This window comes from Syngnathoides biaculeatus, chromosome 11, assembly GCF_019802595.1.
Source record: "Syngnathoides biaculeatus isolate LvHL_M chromosome 11, ASM1980259v1, whole genome shotgun sequence".
In the NCBI taxonomy this organism is placed as follows: Eukaryota; Metazoa; Chordata; class Actinopteri; order Syngnathiformes; family Syngnathidae; genus Syngnathoides; species Syngnathoides biaculeatus.
This window is the reverse complement of record NC_084650.1, coordinates 14,150,607-14,170,727: the sequence shown is the minus strand read 5'-3', so window position 1 is coordinate 14,170,727 and position 20,121 is coordinate 14,150,607. Positions and strand designations below refer to the sequence as shown.

Sequence of the window (20,121 nt, the reverse complement as noted above, 5' to 3'; positions counted from 1 at the left end):
AAGAGTACAGTATAAAAATGTGTAAAAAAATTCTGAACACACTTATTAAATCCTGAAAGAACTAAAAAAGTAATTACTTTATTTTTTCATATTAAGCGTAAAATTTGTATTTTACATACAGTATGCATGACTATATTTTACTTATGTTTCAGTATATTAACTATAAATAAAATCTATTGTCTGGCTTACTCGTACAGGATTTACATTCTCACGCTGTACTTAAGTGGAAGTAAAAATTTTTATGGGGTAAAAAATTCATAATTCAACTAATTTAATACTGAGGTAAGAGTACAGTGTAAAAATGTCTAAAAAAATTCTGAACATACTTATTATATCCTGAATTAAAAAAAATAATTTGTTCATTTTTCATATTAAGTGTAAAAAGTGTATTTTATATTTGCATGACTATATTTTACCTGTGTTTATGGATATTAACTATAAATAAAATCTACTGACTCGCTTACTCGTACAGGATTTACATTCTCACGCTGTACTTAAGTGGAAGTAAAAATGTTTATGGATTTAAAAAGTCATAATTCAACTAACATAAGTGAGGAAGGAAATTCTATTCCTGCGGCACTTTTCACAAAGTGAGTTAAAAAAAAAAAAAAAAAACGGCGACATATCATTTGTCTAAAAACCGTCACTTCTCCATTTTTTTGTTTGCTTGGGATTTTTGAAAACGTGAAAAAAATGACCGATGGAATTACGCTACTAGTTTAGCGCTTTATAAAATACACAATTGCTGCCTTTTACAGTTAACACGGGAAACAACGACAAACAAATTTCAAATCAAATCTACAGTAATTTTCAGAAAGTAAAAGTACAGTATCAGCACTTCTACTTGAGTACAGAGTATGAGGACTTTCCCCAAACCGTGCCAACGCAAACGCTTTCCCAGCCCCGGACCGTGAACGGGCGCGTCGTCGTCGTCGGCGTTTGCACGTCGGGGTGGAAGCGGTCCGGGCCCACAAAAGGGGGGTTGGGGGGGGGGGGGGCGCGGCCGTTATATTTCGCCTCCCTTTCAAGCTTTTGAATTTGAACCTCGCCCGTGCAGCAATGCGTGTCTGTCCACGGCGACGGGGACTGTGGGAATGGCGGCGGGGACGTCTCGTCGGGGGCGTGGGGGGGGGGCGTCCGAAGGCGGGCGGGCCGGAGCGCTCGGGCGGGTTCAAAGGTGCCCCCGAGGAGGCATTTAAGGCCCGACAAAAGAACTTGGCAGATCAGTAAGTGAAGCCCAATGTAGTACATTAGTGTCAGGACCCCCTCCGCGACCCTCCCACTTTGCACTTTCATCTCTGACACGGACATATTGACTGAAAGGAAGGGAGGGGTGGCGAGGGAAGGGGCGGGGGACGTGGGGGTGCAGTCCCATTCAACTCCCCCAAGGTGAGGCGACTCGGACGAGCCACCCACAAACCTTTAAGGGAAAGCCACCGACGTGTGAAGCCCCACACGGGACGGCCCCCTTCCTCTGATCTCGCCGGAATCAGCCTCACCCCATTAGCGCAGCGCCCCCCTCCCCACATAACCCCTGCCCCGACTTCCCTTTTCACACCATCGGCCATGCGCTCCTGTGGGCTACCGAGCGGCCGGCGGCGGGGTCGCGACATTTCGAGGGTGCCAGAGAGAGGACCCAGAGGGGGGCTGCGCACCCCTCGCCGGCTACCTTGGCGACCTTTCAAGTATTACCTGAAGGAGAAATGGGTAAGGGGTGGAGGGGGGGGGGGGAACAGTGTTGCAGTAATTTGTCCCCCGTCACACATTGTTTGCATGGAGTCATTAAAGTCCATTTAGGTTTCGCCCTTGAAGGTTGTGGGGGGTGGGGGGGTGGGCGGGGGGGTGAAAGGTGAAAATTAAAAGCGTCGCTCACCAACAAATCGCCGCGGCACATGCGCAACATATTTGCATTGACTTCTGATTTTCACTTTTATTCGGGGCATCGAGTGGAAAATTACGACACTGAACCAGTCCGGCGAAATCAGCGGACCTTTCCGACGGCGCTCTTAAGCTCCGCCCCCTTAGCCGTTTTCCCACTAGCTTGCGAAACGGCGATTGAACACAACAGGTTTGAAGTGGATTCTCTATCGCGTGTTCCAGATAATATTGCCGTATGTTTTTTTGCCAAATGCGTCAGACTCGTCCAAGAGAGTTCTACAGAGAGGTCTCAACTATTTGACGCAAGGACACGTACACGGAATTAAGATTTTCGGACGGAGCGGGACGGGATGTCGGAGTTACCGCGAAACGTTGGCGATCGATGCAAAAAAAGCTTGACGCCTCACAAACTTCATATTGAAATCCGACAGGATCAAATAGTGGAATCGTACTGCGCATGTAAAGCAGGGTGAGTCATTTTTACTTGGAAAGAACAGGAGTAATACTGTAGTCTTTAGAAGTCAGCGGGTGGATTCGTTTGACTCGGCTTGTAATGGAACCCAGTGCTCTGTCTTAAACCCTTTAACCTTTTCACGTATCCCTAACCCCACTCTTCGGGATAAAACATGACACACTTCATTCAGCAGGTCAGTGATACGCTAACAAAGTGAAAGTTGTTCTCCTGCACTGATAATAATTCAATCAAACTCAGAGAAGATACTTCCCCCTCACTTACCTTCGAACATACAGCCTCGTGTTTGTTGATATTATCCACGTTTAGTTGTACGTGCGCTCTTCCGCGAGCCTTAATCCATCATAGACACTTCGTCCAGTGCGTTTTAGGCTTTGGGAAATGAGTCAAACGGGCAAGCGGGCCGCTTGTGACCTAGCAGGATGTCTTTCGTCAGAATTGCACGTTCCTGAGGACGATTTTCTTCGTAACATTAACTTTTCCAGGCGCACACTACTGACTACCGGCATTGCTTGTGGGACAATGCGGCGAGAGGGGGCGTGCAAGCCGGGGGTTAAGACAATGCGGCTATCTGATTGGCTATTACTGTACGAGTGATTGACAGGTCGCAAAGGTCCGTTCTATCGCTGTCTCTGTGTTTTCATCGGCGTTGGTCTTCCGCTGACTGGTTTTTCAGGAAATGATCTTGTTTCGAGAAACTTGCCGTTGGGGCAGTGTACTTGGGAAAATAGGCAAAGCCTCACTTGTCAGTAGGTCAGCAAGGCGTCATGTCAGTTGGGACGATACCTGAAACCGAAAGGAAAATCCAAAGCTATTTTTCCGCAGGATAATTGTATTTTCTGCCACTTCTTCTGTCTCACTGTGGATCCATAAATAGATGAAAGATGCAGTAATTGTAGTAAATAAACCATTTTCAGACAAATTCAGTGAAACTTGATCATTTCTCAAGTCACTCTTGATGATCTCTTATGGAACACTCATATGGTTGGACGGTTCAGGCCCTGAAAACCATCAATGGGTTGAGGATCATTTGGTATTCAAGAATAACCTTGTTTGAAATCATATATATTACAATCAGACATGTATTTTTGGTCCTAGTGGCTGTTTGTTATCATATCTGAGTGGCTCCAAATACTGGAGACAAATTCCTTTTGTGTCTTGGAATATGGTCAGTAAAACTGATTTGGATTCTGACGAGACACCAGCGGGGGCTGCCGACTGCCGGCGAATGAAAACGGCGTTTAAATAAAATACCAAGGTACCGATTTATTGAAGGTTCGGCCCTGCAAAAATGGGCACTGACTTGAAATGTGGAAGATGAGCCAAAAGAGCTGCGCCAAAGATTGAATCCGTTCAGGACTGCAGACGATCATTAAGCGCGTTCTGGTACGAATAATAAACAAATGGATTAATTTTGCCCAATCAATATAATTTATCAAACCTGACACAAATCACCATATCACTCATGACAAAACTCCTTTGCATTTCTCAACATTTGGTTCTGGTGTCGTAAATTTTAAATGCAATGTCACCCAGGATTGGCAAACACATCCAACTGCCACACATTTGTGAAAACGTTTCATCAAATGGCTTTCATACACTTGTCGGCTACCTCAAAATTATCAGCGTTGAAGATCATTTTCTGTGACTCAGCAATACGTCTGTTTGCCTTCCACTAACACTTCCGATTCCATCACCTCAAAGTTGATTTCGGGCTTGCGGTGCTCCCCACAAATGTTCCACCGTGAAAATCATAATAGCTACCGAAAAAAAAAGTGCAATATTTAGCACTTGCTAAATCACCGTCCTACTTAAGTTACGGACTCATCGCATCCCACATCTGCTCTGTGCTATATGACTGGAGTTGTTATGACACATTTATAACTGCATCACGTTCCCTGAAAATGTAGTTCTGACCACGAATGACAGAAACAATTATCGAGGGATTGCAGCACAACAAATACACTTTATGCTGAAAGCAGAATTTGTAGTAGCTAATAAATCGTTGAAGAAATGATTCTGACCATTATTGAGGTTATTTGTAACAAACGTTTATGTAGGGGTGCTTTGAAAATGTAACAAGTCGTTTGCTCAACAGCATCACTGTCAGAATCAATTTTAAACGATTCTCAAACTATCAATGAAAATAAAAATGTGTTTTCTAAAAAAATGCTTTTTTCCTGGTCCTGGATTCACACAAAGAATGAATCAAGGCAAATCAGCTGTTCTTATTTGTTGAAATTGTGTTTTTTGAAACAATAATAACAATAAAAACATACTACAGCACCTTCCTCTTTTCACCAGAATACATCTACAGTAAAAACGCACCCTGCGACCAATCGTGAAAAAAAAACGGCAGTCATTTTCTTTTATATTTCCGCTAACTTCAGCTGGCCGTTCAAAAGTAACAATCACCCCCGCTCGGTCGCGGTCCAGTTGAGAGTCAAGCGTTGTCCAAAAACCCAAGTTTTTCACTTCGAGCCTCCGGTTTGAAGACCAATCTGAACTCTCGTCATTTTCTGAGATTGTTTAATCATTGCATAATGCAAAGACATTTCCAAAATGTGTCACGGCGCAACAATTGCGCCTCAGACCATATTTGGCACCCATTTGACAGATACTGTAAACGTCACCACCCTTTGGACGAGCAAACGCGCCATGTCTTGTTTTCAGACGGTCGTGAAACAATAGTACATGACATAACGGGCCTGGGTGGACTTGGTGAAAGCTTTTGGCAGAAGCGGTAAAATAACTTCGGTAGAAGTACAGATACGTGTATGAAAAACAACGGTTAAAAAAAAAAAAAAGGTAAAAGAACTAGTACTCATTAAACTCCTTAATATCAATAGAAGTTAAAAAAAAAAGGACTGACTTGGAGTAGTACCTAAGTATGACAGGCAAAATATAGAATACATGTATTGATTGTCAGATTCCGCTTATCCGCAGGACTAATCGGGAGAATCGTCCCGACCGACTCTCCATTTAAAGAGTTAAGCTTCCCCTTTAGCCCCCCAGGGGACCTTAACGCCGTACGTGCAAGGGCGGGGGGCTTCTTAAGTCGGTGTTTGATAGATTTAGTTTGATAGCACGATTAAAAAAAATTACCCTGGACAAGTGACGTTTCTGGGTGGGCAGAAGGGGCGCAGTGCCACATTTGTTTGTTTGTCTTTGCGTGTAAAACTCTGGCCCTCTCAAAACCCCCCCTGGCCTAAGCCCAGCCCCCTCCCCCAGTAAAACTGGTCGAGAACCGCCACCGCTTTGGAAACAAAATAGCAATACAGTAACAAATCATTTGTACTTCATACTTCATACCCATCAATGATTTATATGAAGTACAAAATGACCTAAATGTCTGCGAATTGAGAAAATCCCAGTGATTGTTTTTCTTAGGGGGGTGGGGGGTGGGGCGGCAAATGAAGGGTTGCCGCTTTGTTTGCGACGCGGCGTAAAATTGTTACGAGGCCCAACAAGCTGGAAAGGGAACACTGGCCTGGCTTTCAGAAAACGTGCGATTATTTGACAAACCCTAAAAACAACACCTCGGAGCCCCGCCGTATTCCTCCTCAACGGCTTGATGGATGGCGGTTTACAAGCCTCATTAACGGCACAAAGGGCCAGAGTCAATTAAAAATCGTCTGGAAAACAGCTTTGAAAAGGTGATGCTTCGGAATCAAAAGGATGCGGAAGCCCACCGAGCGCGTGACCCCCCGACGCACCCCCCGTAATTTGATGAGGACTTTGATTGTGAGTCGCCACCTTCATGTTGGGGGTGAGAAGTACTAAGTGAGTGTTCAAAGACGAAGCCTGTCACGCTAATGTTTATCTGCTTATTGTGTGTCTGAGCGGTGTGTCATCAGGTGCATCTGGGCCTGTTGTTCTTGCCTTGCCGAGGCAAAGGATGGATTTGGTTTCAACCTCTGAAGCTATCACTTCTGGTACAGCTTTTATGACCGCCATCGATTTGGCGTTAAGACAGGTAGGCTAGGGGTTTGGTCCAAGTCAAGACTTTACAGAGCTGAGATCAAGTCAAGACCGAGATGTTGAGGCGCAGAGATCAAGGCAAGACCAAGACTTGCAAGAATCGAGATCAAGTCAATACAGAGATTGAGGGACTGAGGTCAAATCATGACCAAGACTTTAAAGAACTAAGACTACGTCAAGACAAAGATGATAAGGATCTTAAATTGAGTAAAGACCCAGATCGAGATTTTAAGACTAAGTGAAGACTAAGACTTTAGGCAGTCGAGAACAAGTGAAGACTGACGCTTTGAGAAGTTGAGTCAAAGTCAAGAGTCAGACATACAGGAATAGAGACTGAGTCGGGACCAATACTAAGGGACAGGGGCCACTTTGAGGAGTTGAAACCAGGTCAAGGTAAAAGTATTCACGACCAAGACCCAGAGGGTTGAAATCCAGTCAAGACTGAGATTTTAAAGTGCTAAAATGAGTCAAGATTAGGGCCAAGAGTGGTTAAAACTAAGTAAAGATGAGACTTAATGGATCCAAAACAAGTCAGGACTGGGTTTTGAAGGATTGCGACCAGGTCAAGACTAAGACTTGTGCCCTTTCTATTCAGAAGACCATGTGGTTTTGGTCTCGAGAATAAATACTGAGGCCTCCACCTCTCGGGCTGAGTTAAAATGCAACTGATTCCGGGACCAGCAGGAGGTGGCCAGTGCTGGTTTCTGGCCACCTTAGACCGAAACTCAGCCTCCCTGATGGTCATCCCCATCATGTGGGTTTTAGTCTGCCCCACACTGCCTCCGTTGGCATCACCAAAACGTTGCTTTTGAATACCCTCCGGCTGCACCACTGAATGCCAGACCACCCAAAAGTGGCTCCCGACGACAACAACGCTCTTCTCAAATAGTTTTTGAACGGGGCAATTTATAGGTTTTAAAATACCAAATGACGTGGGACCTGGAAGATGATGAGACCCTGAATCTTGGCCCTCCGCCAGGGCTTTGTCGCTTGAGAATGAGACGGGAACGGCCAAAGCGCAGAACAACGTTAATGGTCGAGAAAAAGCACTCGATACGGCGCTGCCAATGGACCCTTTGGGTCAAGAAAATGTTCCAGAGTGGTTGGAGTGCAGAGCCCTCCTTGAGCCGCCTCTCCTGGCGTAAGCTAGCCCGAACCTGCACTTCCACTCATCCTAATCGCCGAGCCCAATCCATTCCCCTGTCTAGCACCTCTTCAGAGGCCGCTCGCCCCCCTTTGTTCTGACAATACACAAACGACCATTCAAATGGAGGGACTCTGTAATCAGTGAAATACTAGCCGTGGGGCTCTTTAGAGTAGGGCAAGGAAAAAAAAAAAAAACAAAAAGAAAAAGAAAAGGACAGAAAGCAAAACAGAAAACGGGAAAGACAGAGAGACAAAATCCACCCGTGACCAACAGATTCTAACTACCTGTCTGGCGCTTTAGCAGCAGATGTTATTTGGGGAAAAGAGGGAATATTGTGACACTCCAGATCGACAACGTGAACGTTGGCTGGTATCGCCAACCACGATGGGGGGGTTTGCCTTGATAAAGCTCATTTTGACAACTTAGATCAGGGGTTTTCACATTTTTGGGGGCCAAGGAAATACCCACAAGGACCCGCTCTTAATCCCAACACAATTTAGCAAAAAACTACCACAAAAACCTTTAAATAACTTTGGAATTAAATCACTCTCATAATGTTATGTTTTTCCAAAATAAAGTGGTGATCTGTTATTAGAGTCAAAAGTTAGAAAAAAAACGTTACACCATATTTTCATAAGGCAGTTAAAAAATACATTTTATTTTCGACAAAATGTCATTGAGTTTTTGATCAAATTTGATGTGTGGCTTCAGTATGTCACAAAAATATTATCAATTTTTCATCATTATATGAACACGTTTGCACCAAAAAAAAAAAAAAAAAAACGTGATTCAAAATTATGCCGTTATTTTTTTGCTGAATTCTGGTAATAGGTGCATCATAATAACGAATGCACACCTTTTGGATCATCATCGGTAACCTCGCATCACCAAAATCCTTAAAAACGTTTCATGTCGAGCCAGTAAAATATCCGCAGAGACAAATCCATTTTCAACACTTGGTCATCCATCCATTTTCTTTTGCCGCTTATCCCCAAAAGGGTCGCGGGGAGTGTCGGAGCCTATCTCAGCTGTCAACGGGCAGGAGGCGGCGGGGTACACCCTGAATTGGTAGCCAGCCAATCGCAGGGCACATCGGGACAAACAGCCGCGCTCACAATCGCACCAAGGGGCAATTTGGAGTCTCCAATTCATGTCGCATGTTTTTGGGATGCGGGGAGGAAACCGGAGAGCCCGGAGAAAAACCCACGCAGGCACGGCGAGAACATGCAAACTCCACACAGGCGGGGATTGATCCCAGGACCACAGAACTGTGATGCCAACGCTTTCCAGCTGATCCACCGTGCCGCCTAGATTGATCAATTATTTGTTAAAAATATCATACTCGCATGGTGGCCCACCCATAATCCCGACTTTTGAAAATATATCAAACTGACCAAATTTGGACGTACCGGGTTTTGCCTGAGCGCCAGCAACACAAAAGAACACTTTTGTCAAATGCACATAATTTAATAAGTCATCATCGTTTTTTGATAGAATGTGGTAACATGCAGCTAGCGAGCTGGATATATGAAATCTATAGTTAATTTGATAAAATTCAACGTGCAATTTTAAGATGAAATTGGGCCTTGGCTGAGATCTGTTCTCAACTCGATATTAAAACCCTTTCCAGGTAGGGGTTCCATATTTAATATACAGGTTTAATATAATCGAAATTTTTTAAGTCCAGAGTATCATTTTCTGAAGGTATCAGATTTTTCTCTCCTACAAAATTTTATTTGGTCCAGAGAGGGTTAAATTACGTCACACTAATACACAAACGCTCGTTTTTCGTTGTTTTGGGAGGAAATCTCGTGGCTAGCTTCGGTGTGACCTAAGGACAAATACGGTCATTTTTCGAATAATCATCTCAAAACGACATTGACGCATTTCCACCAAGCTTAGATGATGATGATGATGATGAGATAGGACAGATGCGGCACGGTCTTCAGCGTAATAAATGGTAATGTTTTGAGAAGGATTAAAAAAAAAAAATGGGCACATTAGAAGGGTCGAAGCAGGAGTAGCTGAGGCACAGAGTGGACCCGTAAATCAGGCAAAAGCTCGGTGGGGTGTTGTAGTCGGTCAGGAAATGCGTTACGATGAAGTGTGGCCTTGTTTTGCGCGCCTCTTTGGAAGATATCCCCTCCTCCGTGTTCACTCCTCTCCGCCGACCATTTTGACATTTTAAATCATGATGACATCGAGCCACGGGAGTAAACACTATCAGCGTTGGGGCTTTTAAAGTTCACAGAAGCACTTAAAACGACTCTTTCTGTTGTTGTTTTTTTAACGGTTCTTTCATTCGCTATGTCTGCACGACCTCACGCTTTGTGGGTCGCTCCCGACTTTGGCGAACGGACTGAATATCCATTTTGTGCTCCTAAACGTGAGCTTGAACCTTCGTCTAATCAGCTTAAGCGCATGGCTCCAATCAAGGGGGGGGGGGGGACCACATGCAACGAGCACAAGAGATCCGCGGAGCTCGGGGGCTTCGAGTCATTACACATTGGAGCTTTTTGAAGTTCAGCGACTGACAAATTACCTTGTTGCGCCGGACTGCTCGGAGTTGAACTATGTCTTTCAAATATCTGGTAAAAGGAGCGCCCCGAGGCGACTTTGGAAACCGAGACGAGATGGATACGCTTTCGGTATTTGGACAAAAAGATGTGTTTTGCTGGGTGAATTTCACGTGAAAATTGAAATGCGAGTGTTTTGTTGCTGTACGAAAACATGTAACATTAATTGGACACTCAAAATTTTTTGCCCCTAGGTGTGATTGTGACTGCGACTGCTGTCTGTCTCCATGTGCCGTGCGATTGGCTGGCAACCAGTTCAGGGTGTACCCCCCACCTCCTGCCCGTTGTTAGCTAAGATTGGCTCCAGCACTCACAAAAACTTCTGGAATATTTGGCTTTTGGGTGAAATTTCAGACCAGAGCGACAACACATTTGCTGTTCTCTGACCAGGAGCTGAATGGTAAAAATCAGAGCTGGTGTTTCATCCATGAAAATTTCTAAGGATCTTGACTTCTCTGCTTTTCTGTGACTCTTCCACTCTCGGTGTCGCTACCAAACAGATGTTGGATCCGTGAACAGACCAATCATAGTCCTTTCATCAAGAGCTCCTTGTCATTGGGAGACTGAAGAGCAAAGTTTATAAAACAGTGGTGACATGCGGCGTAGGTGTGTCAGAAGAATTTAAGGTGGAGGTGGGACTGCATCAGGGATCCGCTCTTAGCCCCTTCCTGTTTGGGTAGTAATGGATACGTGACAGACGAGGTTAGACTGAATTCCCCTTGGACCATGATGTCCGCAGATGATATTATGATCTGCAGTGATAGCAGAGAGCAGGTGGAGGAACAATTAGAAAGATGGAGGCATGGACTGGAAAGGAGTGGAATGAAGATTAGCCAAAGTACAACAGAATAAATGAAAATGAATGTGAGGGGCAGAGGAGGAAGTGTGAAGCTCCAGGGAGAAGAGATAGCGAGGGTGGACGACTTCAAATACTTGGGGTCAACAATACAGAGCAATGGAGAGTGTGGTAAGGAAGTGAAGAAACTGGTCCAATCAGGGTGGAACAGTTGGCGGAAGGTGTCTGGTGTTCTATGTGACAGAAGAGTCTCCGCTAGGATGAAGGGCAACGTTTATAAAACAGTGGTGAGGCCGGCCATGATGGACGGATAAGAGATGGCGGCACTGAAGAGAAAACAGGAAGCGGAACTGGAGGTGGCAGAAATTAAGATGTTGAGGTTCACGGTTGCATTGGATTAGAAATGAGCTCATTAGAGGGACAGCCAAAGTTGGATGTTTTGCAGACAAGGTTCGATCGAGAGAGCAGACTTCGACGGTTTGGACATGACCAGAGGCGAGAGAGGGAGTACGTTGGTAGAAGGGTGCTGAGGATGGAGCTACCAAGGAAGAGAGAGCAAGAGAAAGACCAAAGAGAAGGTTGATGGATGTGGTGAGGGAGGACATGAGGACAACTGTTGTGAGAGAGGAAGACGCACAAGATAGGCTTAGATGGGAAAGATGACACGCTGTGGCGACCCCTAACGGGACAAGCCGAAAGGAAAAGAAGAAGCAGAAGGCATATAAATTGGACATACTAATCAAAGATAGTCTTAGTCATGCGTGAGCAAAGGCGAGGACTCCGTGTGCTGGATGAACCGACACAATATTTGCTCGGAAAGCAATTTGTTCGTGAACTGAAGTTCCAACTGTACTACAATTTACCATTTTGCTAGCCACATTTATCTGCGTAAACGACAACAAAAGAAGCAAAAGATACCGGTACTAGTTCCCATCGCACCGCTGCGTTAGTGCACGAGCATCGGATTGCGATGCATGTGTATTCCTGCGTCGATGACGTCTGAGCATTGTTTCAACGCTCACCAGTTCGCTGAAAAACAAACACAAATCCATTTCTTCTTCTTCTCCTAAAAGTCATTTTTTCATATCTGCAACATGAACAAGACATGCTGGCAATTGTAACTTCCTTTTTGCAGACTTGTGAGTCAACCCCCCCCACCCGCGACTCCCCCCCCCTCCCTTCTTTCCCCAAACTTGAGTCACCCTCAAAAAGGTTTTCTCAGAGAGAAAGGAAAAGAGCTGCGAGTTTGTGCATTGAGGAATGCGGTTCACATCTTTGCCATAGCAGCCGGCGAGGTAATGCGCTCGCGTGTTGGCGCTTGTCGAGGTGAGCGCGCCTCCCTTTTCGGTATTAATAAGCAAGCGTGCGCCGTCCTATTGCTCTTGTACCCACTGGGCTGTGTTTTACGGGGCCAGGATTATTATTATTATTATTTTTTTTTTTTTAGCTTACGGGAAGGCATGATGATGAAGTCCCCCCCCCCCTTCACAACCAACCCCCACCGAATTCCCTCACGTCAGTTTCATTGAACTGCTCCCAAATCTTGCACACCCCCCCACCATTATTCTATCCCCAATAGAAGTAAATAAAAATAAAGCCTTGCCAAAGCACAGAAGTGTGTGACAGGCTGGCGTCAATTTTTTAATAGAAGCACATCATTCGTGTCTTATAAACAGACTGTACCCAAATATAATATCCCGTCTCTCATATACTATTTGTCTTTGCTCCAGGTATAAATCCAGTGTTTTCACTTGCTATGTTATACTGAACAATCATCACTAAAATCATGTACCATATTTTCAGCACTATAAGATGCACCCAAAAACCCCTTAATTTTCTCAAAAGCCGACGGTGCGCCTTATAATCCGGTGCGCCTTATACATAGATCACTATTGAGCTTTTCGTGCAGCTCTATCTAATGGGTCCATAACGTAACCCCAGCCTCGACTGTAGCGTCTATTCTATGCGCCTTATATATGGAAAATGTTTTAAAATATGACATTCATTGGAGGTGCGCCTTATAATGTGGTGAGCCTTATACATAGATGACTATTGAGCCTTTCGTGCAGCTCAATCTAATGGGTGCATAACGTAACTCCAGCCTCGACTGTAGCGTCTATTCTATGCGCCTTAATGCGTTGCGCCTTATATATGGAAAAAGTTTTAAAATATGACATTCATTGGAGGTGCGCCTTATAATGCGGTGCGGCTTATAGTGCGAGTTAAGTCACTACTGTAGGAACGGATCTCAGTCGTAGACCGAGGACTCCCTGTATAGTACTGAGGGTACTCAAATATGACTGCAATGTATTGAAAAAAAAAACATATAAAAATGTTTTTTTTTTAATATGCATGCACACTGTACACGGAAGGAATGAGTTTGATACAGCGAGAAACAGAAGAAAATGGTTGGCAGGGACAATGACAGCTTCCCTTTTGCGCTAATGTAAACATACCAGCGTGATCACTTTTTTCCCCCTCGGGGCAAAACCATTGTTCCATTTTGAAAGGCTCCTGTGAGAGCCTGAAATGTTCCCGTCTCTCTCGCGCCGGTTTATTTTCGCTGGTATCCAGGTGATGCGCCCGCCTGTCACATCAAGCGCAGGCGGCCTTATTTCCTCCGAGCAAAGGTCAAAACAATCGACACGGGAGGGATGGGAGCGTGCGGGCTTGGGGGCCGGGGGGTGGGTGTTACGGAGCACACTTGTCAGTTTGAAGTGTGACACGTCAAGCCGCGGCAGTGCTGTAAATGGGTGTGCGCATTTGGAAGTAAGTTGCAAGTTGTGGGGGTAAATATAATTCTGGGATGCACAGGAAATAACCAACATCCATTCTAGATTCGATAGAGGTCGTGCACCTACGTCACGTGACTGGCCTTACTGCCGCTCAAGCAAAGCACTGCTCAATGCTAAGTCGGTTGGAGACGACACGAAAATACGTTTTAGAGCACGACGCCCAGAGTTTTGTCAGATATGTTTAAACATTTAAAGGGTGATAATACGTGGAAAAAAGGGACACTTGGCGTAGAGGACCAATATTTTATGCCGAAGTCGATGTTTTCGCCGATAAGAAATTGGGACTGTTAACGCGCTTCCGCTTGTCTTGGACAACTGGATCTATACCTGCATCTGGTGACTAAGTCGTCAAGATTTACACGGAAGAGCTTGAAAGTGTAGAAAAGTCTGGACTCGTACAAATACTTCGTTGCTGGATCTGTTCTCAATCAAGAATAAAGCCCACATAGTGATAGAGACACTCGGATTTTTTTCAATACAAATACCAATAATTGAATAAACGACCGCTGGTATTTACTATGATTGGGGAAAAAAAGAAAGTCGTCTCGGAGGTACACGGAAGCGTGTTGCGGCCATACATTAAACTTCTGTAAATTTCTCCGTGACATACTTTTTTTTTTTTTTTAATATGCATTGTTCTCAAATGCGTATTTAAAAAAAAGGAAATACACCGCTGGGATAGGCTTCAGCCCCGTACACTGAAGCAGGTTGCGGCCACACATTAACCTACGTAAACCTCCGTGTGACCGACGGTTTATTTTCCTTTTTTAAATACGCATTGGACTCATTTGAGAACAATGCATATTTAAAAAAAAAAAAAAAGTCTGTCGGGAGAGGTCTACCGAAGTTAACGTGTCCCCAACATGATTCCGCGTACGTTGGCGATGACTCCCTGTTTTTTTTTTTCCCGCATTGTTCTCAAATGAGCCAACTTTGCATTATAAATACTTTTTGGGAATTTGAGATTGAGAAGAATAATTCTTACCTGAAATGAAGTGATTGCTACACGGTTGTGTGTATTTGGTTGGGCACCATCCATCACATTTAATTACCGAAATCAATCGATCTTTTCTGGTCTTTTCAGATGGTCTTCCATAGAATGATCTCTTTGAATATAGAGCAAAATTATTACATATACAGTATATTTATATATTGTTGCTCGCTGATGTGCACTGCTTTTACTAAGAACATCACTGCGCAAAGAAAGGAGTCCGTTTCCAAAAGCACAGTCTTGACAATTTAGCATTTTTTTTAAGTGACAAGTGGCGGAAAGCCAACACAAGGGGAGTTATTTTCACACCGTTTCTCACGAGAAAGTCGCCCGGTGGACGGCAATCATGAAGTAACTTGCACTGAACATTCTGAACGTTGGTAAAGACATTTATACGTTGAAAATGAAGTGATTTACCCACATGTTGGGAACCTTAGACCGCGAGGTACAATCGGTTTTTCCGAACTGTAAAGATTTTCCGGAGGTCGCCTTTCCTCAACTTGTAAAACACTGCGTGAGAGAAAAAATGAGAGAAGGCGAGGAACTCTCCTCATAAGCGAGGGATATCACATTTATGGGATACTATACGTCATGATTTTGATTTATATTAAAATAATAATAATTAGTACTATTTAATTTAACTTTTAATTGTCCCAAAGCTAAAGTAAGGAGGAATAACTGGTTTATTATGTGGTTCTTCTTTTTAATTTGCGTTAATAGTGAGGATGGAGGCACGGTGGATCAGCTGGTAAAGAGTTGGCCTCATAATTCTGAGGGCCTGGGTTCGATCCCGGCCCCGCCTGTGTGATGTTTGCATGTTCTCCCCGTGACTGTGTGGGTTTTCTCTGGGCACTGTGGTTTCCTCCCACATCCCAAAAACATGCAACATTAATTGGACACTAAATTGCCCCAAGGTGTTATTGTGAGTGCGGCTGTTTCTCAATGTGCCCTGCGATTGGTTGGCGACCAGTTCAGGGTGTACCCGGCCTCCTGCCTGTTGACAGCTGGGATAGGCTCCAGCACTCCCTGCGACCCTCGTGAGGATAAGCGGATAAGAAAATGGGATGGACGGATAGTAGGGATTTTTTTTTTTTTTAAACATATACAACACCACACAGGGGGACCAGCGCCGACAATCGAACCCCGAAACGGAGGCGTGTGAAAACGGACATGCTACCCATTTACACGTGGTGCTGCCCCCCCCCTGCACGTCACATTTAGCATTAAAAATTAGCATTTTTAGCTGCTTTTTACACTTGCCCGTCAATACAACATTGGTTGAACGGTTGTTAAAGATTTATTTACAAAACATTCCCGCGCGAAAAGTGAAAAACCAAACAAATGAAACAGGGACGAACGACCCGGTGTTGGATTGCGGAGTTTCCACTGTCAAGGCAAATCAAAGTAAGACGTCATTACCACTGGGGGCCGCCACAGTGTAAACTTGGCAGCCAATTAAAAAAAAACAAAAAATGATGCTGCACTCAAGCTCCGACACATCTGCGCGTCCCAGTTCGAAGGGCAGACGACGACTTGCATTCCAGTCCGCCGCATCATCATAACAACACTTAACGGCGTTACAGTATCGCCGAACACATGTCAGTGCCGCGGAATTAGAATACGCTAGCGTTAGCACATGTTGACAACACCTGTTGTTGTGCGGCCAGTTTTTCAAAGATGAGACACGCAGATGTGTTTTAAAAAAATAATAATAATAAAGAGGGAGAATCAACTATCCCTTAAGGTAAACAAAAAAAAAAAGAGGCCGGCCAAGCATATGCCGGAAAAACTTACATCTCTCTTACATAAATGGGACTAATGGAAAGTTGACCTCGGCAGCTAATTTTGACCAATAATTGCCCGTCTGCCTCTCCAACAATCAAGTGTAAATTTCCACAACCAACTTAATTTTTTGTCATATGACTACAGTATTTCTAAAAATACTTTTGTGCAAGATAACAGCGAGGTTAACTTACATTAAGTGCCCCCCCAACTAGCCTGAGCGAAGATCCAAAGTGAAATCCAAGCTTGTACTTCCTATCCGAAACACCCGCGTGTGAGACAACTTTATAATCAGGTCAAAGCAGGAAGGTAAGCAGAGCTGCATTGGCTTTGTTAATAGCGTTAGCTTCTGATCACGAAGTGCTGGTTCGCTGGGTGAAAATACTTTTCTTGCTTTTGTCCACACTGCAAACTTCGAAGCTGAGTCCTCAGAACTGTGAGGCCAACATATCAATCCATTTTCTTTTGCCACTTATCCTCATGAGGGTCGCGGGGAGGGGGGGGGGTTCTGGAGCGTACCCCAGCTGTCAATGGGCAGGAAGTGGGGGTACACCCTGAACTGGTCGCCAGCCAATCGCAGGACACATTGAGACAAACAGTCGCACTCACAATCACACCTAGGGGCAATTTAGAGCGTCCAATTAATGTTGCGTGTTTTTGGTGAGAGGAAACCGGAGTGCCGGGAGAAAACGGCGGGTCCGGGATTGAACCCAGGATCTCAGAACTGTGAGGCCAACGCTTTACCAGCTGATCCGCCGTGCCGCCTGGTTCTCATATAGTCATAGATAAAAACATTATTTAGAAACTGCGTTTTGTATTTACTTGGATACGTTCGAACCGGCTTGATGATCCATAACATTTACACAAGTGTAAAAATGTACACAAATACTTATTCTGTGTGGCACTATACATGGGAAGTATTTTAAATTAACGAACAGGGTTTCACATATTCTCTCGTGCAGCCAAGTACCATCGGGCTACCAGGGCCAGCTGCTTTTAGGCATTAAAAAAAAATAATAATAAAAAAAAAGGAATTATAAAAATGCAGGCCGGGCTTCTGCGAGCGGAGGCATTCTGACAGCGCCGCTCGCATTCCCAAAAAGAGATTCAGAGCGGGATGAGGTTGCATAACGTGCACCTTGGATTCATGGAAAAGAATGCCTACATCTTCTCGCGAAGCATAAGTTGACACGTCCAGGACGTCTGAGGAGAAGCATGTGCAGTGTGACGTTTTTGGCAGCGGCCTTTTTGTCGCCTAATTGATACTAGTTGCTACAAGCTGTGCTAACAATGGCGGTTAGCTGCTTTGAATCTTCAAGCCAACGGGGACTCACTTTTGAGTCGCTCTATTTCGGTGGAGGTTATGAGGTTCAGTCAAGTGGGGCTCCAGTCAAAGCTCCTCCCTGTCACTTGAATTCTTTCTTTTTTAATACTTTCAATAACGTGAACAAATACCCATTCGAGTCTCAGACGAGTTCCAATTGGAGACGTCATTGCCGCAGCAACTCCAGACGTGAGTGAAGACCGACGCCACTAAATATCAGTTCATAAGATAACGTCAGCCGTGGAGGACAAATATAATCTTCTGACATCATAAGACGCCTGTTATTTGCCACAAACAACCCGAGTTAACTACTGCCACTGACTCTAATGAGCTAATTTCCATAATCCTATCCAACCTGCTCACTCCGAGCGAGAACCTCAACATCTTCATTTCTGCCACCTCCAGTTCTGCTTCCTGTTGTCTCTTCAGTGCCACCGTCTCTAATCCGTCCATCATGGCCGGGCTCACCCATGCTTTTTAAACTTTGCCCTTCATCCTAGCGGGGGCTCTTCTGTCACGTAGAACACCAGACACCTTCCGCTAACTGTTCCACCCTGCTTGGACCCGTTTCTTCACTTCCTTAGCACACTCTCCATTGTTGACCCCAAGTATTTGAAGTCGTCCACCCTCGCCATCTCTTCTCGCTGGAGCTTCACTCTTCCTCCCTTGCCCCACATAAATTGTGTTTTACTTTGGCTAATCTTCATTCCTCTCCTTTCCAGTGCGTACCTACATCTTTCTAATTGTTCCTGCGCCTGCTCCCAGCTTTCACTGTAGACCACAATATCATCTGCATACATCATAGTCCAAGGGGATTCCAGTCTAACCTCATCTATCAACCTATCCATTACTACCGCAAACAGGAAGGGGCTCAGTGCGGATCCCTGATGCAGTCCCACTTCCACCTTAAATTCTTCTGACAGACCTAGGGCACATTTCACCGCTGTTCTACTGCCCTCATACATGTCCTGTACTATTCTAACATATTTCTCCGCCACACCAGACTTGCGGATCCAGTACCACAGTTCCTCTCTTGGTACTCTGGCATAGGCTTTCCCTCGGTCTACAAAGATACAATGTAGCTCCTTCTGACCTTCTCTGTACTTTTCCACGAGCATCCTCAAGGCAAATAATGCATCTGTGGTACTCTTTCTAGGCATGAAACCATACTGTTGCTCGCAGGGACTTACTTCTGTCCTGAGTCCAGCCTCCACTACTCTTTCCCATAACTTCATTGTGTGGCTCATCATCTTTATTCCTCTGTAGTTTCCACAGTTCTGAACACTTTGTTCTTAAAAATGGGAACTAGCACACTTTTCCTCCATTCTTCTTGCATCTTCTCTCCCGCTAGTATTCTATTCTATCCTCCTCCAACTGAGTATGTAACGTACATCCTGACACGTATTACTATTTTCCCATTTAGCCAGAGCTTAGCCTCCATTTTGCGACCTCTTACAAGAATTCACAAGGCACACGAAAACCGAAATAAGGATTTTTTTTCAGCGAACTGAGGATGATTTCCACAAAATAAAACGCTAATTGGTGAATAGCGAAGTACAACTAGGCAGGGGTACACTGTACTCATGAATTTATCAATTTGCCAAAACAAAATGAGGTCAAGTTTGACTTCCTAACTGACCGACTTCCTTCCTAATTGACCAGCTCAACCAATCCACACCAAAGTAGCAGACGTGTCAATCGTGCTAACGAAATGAATATCAAATATCAAATGAATATCACCAGGAAGTCAGCCATCTTGTGGGAATTTTCAGCCATTCCAGGCATCACATTTGAACAAAGTCACACCATTCGAACGACATTTTCTCATTACCGACGCTATTGTCGTCCCACGGCCTGGTTGCGGTTCCGCTCGTGAACCTTTGCACGCCACACCACAAAGCGTGTGTCAGTACCTCCGGGCTGCTGAATTCCGAGTCAACCACAAGAAGGGAAGCGTGCGCCGGGTGGATTTCCACGTGCCTCGTGCGCGATCTGTCTCCGTTTTGGCGGGCGACGTCGTGCGTCATCCCGCGGCTGCATCACTTCCTCGTGGCTGGGGGGCAAAAGAGGTTCAGCTGGGCCTAGAAGTGAAGTCATGGCTGACTCACACTTAAAGCTAATCAATTTGTTTCATTAGAAAACGGGCCTGGACTTCAGTGCCATCCAGTGGTGGCGGCGACGCTCGAGAGCCTGAAGAAGAGAAAGCAAGTTTCCAGTCATGAGGAACAATGAAAGAAGACGGATTATCGTTGTGGAAAGACAATAATTTTAACTGACCACTTGATGAAATGTGTCATATCGCCAAATGCCCACACCTACTTTAAAAAAGATCTAAGTTGAAGAACATTGTTGGATTCTTTGAGGGACACATAAAAGAAT

General features: G+C 44.7%; 1 long non-coding RNA gene across 1 annotated transcript; it reads right to left on the bottom strand.

The window, feature by feature from the left end:
• Nucleotides 1-2,642: 2,642 nt before the first annotated feature.
• On the bottom strand, nt 2,643-20,053 carry LOC133508309 (uncharacterized). Its single transcript, XR_009797024.1, has 3 exons — nt 20,020-20,053; nt 19,656-19,932; nt 2,643-3,136 (listed from the first exon to the last, which is right to left on the bottom strand). It is a non-coding gene; the product is annotated as an uncharacterized LOC133508309 (long non-coding RNA).
• Nucleotides 20,054-20,121: the final 68 nt, after the last annotated feature.